The following is a 7,202-nucleotide window of genomic DNA, read 5'->3' as shown; positions in this document are numbered from 1 at the left end:
TGCATGTCTGTGGTGAACGATGCTAGCTGTCTCGTGTCATCTAGAAGGATTTGGGTAATATCCCTTGTTTTACAGCAGTTCTGACTCAGAATCTGTTGATTGCCATCTGATGAGAATATTGATCTCCATCTTTAAAGTTACAACAAACAGAAAAAGGCCAATGTATACTTCTTTCGTGAATGTGGTGACAGGAAGTGCATGGTGATTCCTGTTGTGTAAGAGGGGTATCCACTGTACATTCTAAGTCAACCAAACTGTGGCACACCATGAGCCATACATGTTTAATTTTAACCTACTTATGCTAGTTGCCAGAAGGGGTTAATCCTAACAAGTTCTCCAGTGGGGGTGACTTGTTTCACTCCCTAGAAGGTATGTAACAATGTTTGGAGACATTTCTGGGTGTAAACCACAGAATTTATCTGACCAGAAATGTCACCAGGACTAAATGAGACGAACTCTGGACTAGGGCATCATGGTTACTCAGACAGGCACATGTAGCAAGAGATACTTAACCTTCATACTCACATTTACTAACCTTCCAAATCCTTACCTACAAGACGGGAATACCATACATTTGATAACATGGCGTCTGGTTATTATTTTCTCTTCTGGCACCCTTTTTATGCCTTATCATCTATGTCTCTCTCAGGTACCCACAGAGCACTGTGAGTGTTAAATAAGGAAAAGGTTTTACAAATGACTTAGCCCACTTTCTGATGTGGCAAGCACTCCATATATGTTTGCTATTGCTACTGTTAATAATGTTGTATTGTTTTTATCTCTTCCCATTTCACCTTGAGGAATATATCCTAGTCTTCTGATGGGGGAAGAAACCTGCTTTCCCAGACTAAGGCAAGAAGGAATGTTGGTGGCTGGTAGGAGTGTTCTTTCTTCTTTCATACCACACCATGTCTGCTCTGAAAACTGAGCATCTGCGATCGCTTTACACTTCCTCTGATCCTTTCTGTGAAAGAGCAGATTGATTTTTAAGCTTATCCTGTTGACATTTTCAGTTCCTAGGAAGTAAGACATTTGTTTTACTCTAAGCTATGTCCCTGTGGATAACTCTATCCCAATGGCACCCATCTTTTTGGGATTTCAATGATCTCCCAAATAAACCCAAGTCCATCTGCTAAAAGACCTAAAAAGAACCAAAAGTGTGACTAAAGCAAATTGAGACTTTTGGTCTCATGATTCTCTGTGGATTTTACTTTTGTTTGGTTTACACAGAACTCTGAATTTGCCAGGGAACAAGTTCTGCTTCCTGAGGGAGGATATGTATGTTCTCAGTAGTTTGAGAAACCAGGGGGGGAAAGGAGGTAATAGTAATGGAGGCAGGATGATAAGCTACCATGGAAGAATATTTTAGCCGGATGGATGCTAAACATTGTTTCCAACATTAGCTTGTACTACATGCAGAATCATGTTTCCCTATGTGGCAAAGATTGTTGGTAAAGGAAATGCTTTTGCTCAGTCAGGAATGCCTCGGTTTCTCTTGTGGTTAAGTCTTGGACTGACTGTGTCTCCAGTATGTTATTCATTCATGTCAACAATATATGTTCACAAGGACATTTTGAGAACTGAGACTCCTACCTTCCAGGACTTGATAGCAATTATTCAACACAACAATCAATATCATACTTTTAATAGCCCCCTTTTCTTCTTTTTTTTAAATTTAAATTAGAAACAAGCTTGTTTTACATGTCAATCCCGGTTCCCTCTCCCTTCCTCCCTACTTCCTCTGCCCTCTACTAATCCCCTATGCCTTCTCCTTTCTGCTCCCCAGGGAGGATGAGGCATTCCATGGCAGATCCTCAAAGTCTGTCATATCATTTGGAGCAGGGCCTAGGCCCTCCCCTGTGTATCTAGGCTGAGAGAGTATCCCTTCTATGTGGAATGGGTTCCCAAAGTTCATTCGTACACCAGGGTTAAATACTGATCCACTAACAGAGTCCCCATAGATTGCCCAGGCTTCATTCAGGGGATCTGGATCGGTCCCATGTTTGTTTCCCAGCTATAAGTCTGGGCTCCATGAGCTCCCCCTTGTTTCTGTGGGTTTCTCCAGCTCTTTTTAATTTTGAAAGTTTCTTTCTCTTTTGGGAAGGGATGATGGTGTCACTAACAAAGAAAACTATTTCCAGGATACATTTTTAATTTTTAGATAATTATAGGTGTGCAAAACATACAGTTTTATAAATTTATGGCATAATGTCATCCAATAGAAACATGACCCAGTTTCCTATGATGGTAGTGTCATGTAAAACTATACCATAGTTTCACAACCACAATAATGAGATTGATGTAGTCACCATCAGGCTCCATTGTTGGGCTCTTTGATGGTTACTCTCCCAGCCTTCCCATTCACTCTCTCCTTGATCCCTGAAATCACTAATACAGTTTCCTCGGGTATCCACAAATAGAGTCACACACTGTGTATCTAGTTTTGGGTTATATCAATAGTTTGCTCTTTGTGGTATTTCATTGTAAGGATACAGCAGTTTCTTCAAACTAATCCCACCTTGTCTACATAATATCTGGGTTAATACTGGTAAAGCCACTGTAAATATTCCTATGGAGTAGCAGCAATAAAGCTACTATGAATACTGCTTGCTCAGTTTTTAGGAGAATATGAATCATTTCCCATGTCAGATATACCGACATAAATTCCCATCAGCAGCATTTAAGTAATCCATTTTTTCCCATCCCTTGTCATCATTTTGTATTGTTGTTACTTCTTGCTTTATTTGAGTTTAATTGACAAAAATACATATACATTTAAAATATACTCTCTCTCTCTCTCTCTCTCACACACACACACACACACACACACACACACTACCATGTTCTAGCTAACTTACGTAACATGTTGTATGGTTACCACATGTGCTGAAAACATTGAAGACCTACCCTGTTAGCAACATCACCTCCGACTGCAGATCACCACTTTTCTCTTTGTTTCTGACCAGCTTTCAGGATTCCATGGATAAGTAAGGCTATGCAGTACTTGTCTGTGTTCGGCATCCTTCACCTAGCACAATGCTCTCTGGCAATGCTAATCCACGCTCAGGGTGACAAAACTGGATATTTTTCCGTAATGATATGTGATGTGTGTGTGTGTGTGTGTGTGTGTGTGTGTGTGTGTGTGTGTGTGTGTGCATTACAAGTTGAGCACCCACTTGTGCTCGCCAATGGCTGCTGAAGAATGCTGGTATGAATACAGGAGTGCGAGCAATTCTTGAGATGGTGGCTTCACTTCCTTTCAATATGTATGTAGTGCTAGGATCTCTATGCCACAGGGTATCTCTTGTTTTATTATTCAAGACAGCTTCATGCTGCTTTCTGTAAGAGCTGGACAGTTAAGAGTCATGATACGATAGTGGCCACTTTTCTCCAAATACCTGCCAACACTTACTGTGTGGCTTTGCCCATTGCCGTCTGAAAGGTACAAGTCACAGATTTTTGTTGAAAACTTCTAAAACCTTAAAAGCTAATTTTTCAGATTCTTTTAAATTTTTAGTTGCTGGGCTTTCATCTTTTATTATAAATATCTGATACAAAGTAAAAGAAGTTTAAGTTTAAGCTATCCTTTTCTACAAAGAGATTTAGAGAACGAAATGTGTTCTCTTTAGATCCTTTATGTTCAACCCCCAAAACTAACCCTAAGCTTTCATTAGAAAAAATATGTTAAATTCCAAGTGTTTCTATGACTTCACACTATAAAGTTCACACTTTGTTGAAGCACAAGGAAGTTATAGAATATTTATTTACATGTGGATAATAATGACTGTATAAATACAAAATTAAAAAGAAATAGTTGCTCTTAAATTTAAAAAAGTCCTATGAACCAAAAATTGAACAAGAACTCAGAAATCACAAGCTGTAGCTATATTCATCCTTCATTTAAAACAAAAGTCACAGTTGACTCTGGAGGGACAGCGAAGTCCAGAATAGGATATACAGTTCTAATAGGAAAATGAAATACTTGGGGTCCCAGATGAAACTTAAGATAGCTACAGTCTGCATGTGATAGTAAGAACACAGTTCAGTAGCTCAATCTAGGACCAAGCCACCCTCTAGGCAAAATGTAAGGTCTATGAGTACTCAAAGATCATCTATATTTTGATACCACTGCTAGTTCAGATTTGTAACTACATGAAACAGAGGAAGATGTAACTGCAGGAAAAACCACCAAATAAGTAGAGGTGGGTTTTTAAAAGGGGTTAGAAAGAAAAATGAAGATAACAAGCCATTAAAATCAAAACAGATACTGAAATAAAGCCGAAATTAATAAATGAAAAGAGTAGAACAATGAAAAGAGTAGAATAATGAAATTTAATTATCAAAGCAATAGTATTTTATAGATTAATTCTACTATACTACTGTGGATATTTTATATTTCATTCATTTGATAAGCCCTCAACAATTCTGTGTGATGGGTGCTTTTAACAGATGACTCAAACAAAATATTAAGATAGAAAGAAGAAAATGACCATAATAGAGACTTCCAATATCAATAGCTAGTTCAGAAGACAACGTTTTCCTAGGAACTGAAAAAGTAAGTCAATATTAACTACCAAATAAAGGGAACTTAAGAAAACACAAAACAAACCAACAAAACACCCACAAAACATGCTCATTTTTTAAAACCTAGATGACCTGGGTGATTTTGTGGAATATTTTTTTTTACTAATGATGAAATCCTGCCTTCTATAGGATGCTTCACAGTTAGCAATGTTGAGAAGCCAGTCATTTGGAAAATAATACCTGACAAAGAGTTCAAGAAAATAGAATTACAGACAATCTCATGTAATAACATTCACACAAAAGTGTTGCATTTTGGGGGGGGTTACATTTTTTTCTTCTTTGACAGCTTCATAGGTGTCTATAATGAATTTCAGTCCTTTTTGCCCACTATTTCCCTGTCTTATCATACCTTCTACCCTCACCAATCTCCTCTCCTTCCCTCCCCCTTTCTACCCACCCCTGCTTTCTCCCTCTCTGTGTTTCCCTTTGTGTTTAAATAGGTTTGCCTGCATGAGTGCTCTCCTTCACTTCAGAGTTGGGAATCAAATGGCAATGAAGCAAGCATTTTACCACTGAGCTACACCTCCAGGCAATCTAATGCTTCGTTCCGATGAGGGTTCATCACAAAACTCAGAAATGGCTCTCTATTAGAAATGCTCTGGTGTGCCGGGCGGTGGTGGTGCACGCCTTTAATCCCAGCACTCGGGAGGCTGAGGCAGGTGGATCTCTGTGAGTTCGAGGCCAGGCTGGACCGACAGTCTCCAAAACAATACAGAGAAACCCTGTCTCGTAAAACCAAAAAAAAAAAAAAAAAAAAAAAAAAAAGAAAGAAAGAAATGCTCTGGTGCAATTCACAAAGTGAAAACTGAAACTTTACCAAAGGAAAAAAATATGTTTGTACAATGAAATAAGAAACACTTCAATCACTCATCACTCATGAATAAAACAGTGTGGTCCACTATTCCTCAACAGTTACTAGTCATCGTGCTATTAAAGTTCTTGCACAGGCAACTTCAAAAAATTAAGTGAATGCCTAACAATTGATACAGAAGAGAACCACCATTTGTGTTGATAAAATTATATATAATCATCTGCAAACAATCAAAGCTCAAAATAAAGCCCAATAGTGTGTTAAGGGACAAAGTCAATATATAACAAGCAAGAGCATTATGTGTGATTAGTGTGCTAAATTCAGTAAAAATAGCCAAACAAAACAGAAAACTTCAGAATGCTTCCAGGTCCAGCTAGTGGTAGAGTGCTTGTCCAGCTTGAACAAGACTGTAGGCTTACATCTGAATGCAAAATGTTTACATGGAGAAGAAGCTATAAAACAGGAAAGGCTTCTATCTACCTGCTATGGGTGCCTTGGTAAACTAGCACAGCATCGGAAGGTGGATGCTTTAAACCAGCATAAGCCTGGAAACGTGGGGTCTGAAACTAAGGGGTGCTCAGGCCACACTGCCTCACAACCCTCAGAAGGATCCCTCCTCATGTCGTCCAGTTTTTGATAGCACCGATTACTTCAGAGCTTGTGGATTCACCCTTCAGCATGCTTCCATCTTGGCGTGACATTTGTCTCGTGCCTGGCCCTCCCACGGTCTTCTGATGAAGACACTTGTCATGTGAGAATAAGGGATATGTACTCCAATATCGCTTCATTTTAACCAGTTACATATGTAATGGCCCTCTTTCCAAATAAGACGTCAACATATTTTGGGGGGACATAATTCTGCCTGCAATGACCCAAATAAAGTCACTGCTCAAAACTCAAGTTGTTGTCAGATAGAATTACAGTCAATTGTAAACTGACATACTCAAGTCAGCAAGAGAAAAAGAATGTCATAGAGCATGGTTAAGAAACCTCAGTGAGAAAAGGCATATATGTACATATGGGTTCTTAATCTTTATTACTCTGTGTATATGATGAGTGTGCCATGATGCACATGCAGTGGTCGGAGGATAACATCTTGGAGCAGGGACTCTTCTTCTACCTTTACGTAGATTCCAAGGATTGATCTCAGGTGAGCAAGCCTGTACAGCAAGCACTTTACTCAATGAGCCTTCTTGCTAGTCCTATGAGAGATTTTTGATTAAGGCTGGGGTTGTGTCATTTTGGGAATACTTAAGGGAGGGAGGGAGGGTGGGAGGGAGAGAGGGAGGAAGAGAAGGAGGGAAGGAGGAAGGGAGGCAAGGAGGAAGGGTTTGCTCAGTGAATGATCTCAGAAAGAAGTGATTGGTTGGGGACCGAGCTTCATTTGAGAACTTAATTTTATCTAAAACTTATGAATAAAATCAAAGGGCTAATCATGGAACAACATGGAAGCAGCACTTCAAATCTTAGATGGAAGAGGAATGATTGATTTGTTACCGGATGACAGTAATCAAAGTCTCTTTTCCTGCATCTAGCATCAAAAAAATAATGGCATATCCTCTGCTTATTTAGAAGAATAGTACAAAGATATTCCTCAATAAAATCACTTTATAAAAAAAGAAGGCCATGCAGGGATTATGACAAATTCAGAAAGGTATGTTGCTTGCTAAAGGAATTAACATTTTCAAAAGGACAAGGAATTCATCTGGGGAACTGACTCAGCCTTCGATTCCTAGCTAGGTGATAATACATTCTGGTGTGCTTGAAGCAATGCTGGCTTAAACCTAGTGTTCCAGCTACCAATATG

This window comes from Mesocricetus auratus, unplaced genomic scaffold (genome assembly GCF_017639785.1).
Source record: "Mesocricetus auratus isolate SY011 unplaced genomic scaffold, BCM_Maur_2.0 Super-Scaffold_100041, whole genome shotgun sequence".
Classification (NCBI taxonomy): Eukaryota; Metazoa; Chordata; class Mammalia; order Rodentia; family Cricetidae; genus Mesocricetus; species Mesocricetus auratus.
Note: the sequence above shows the minus strand (reverse complement) of the source record.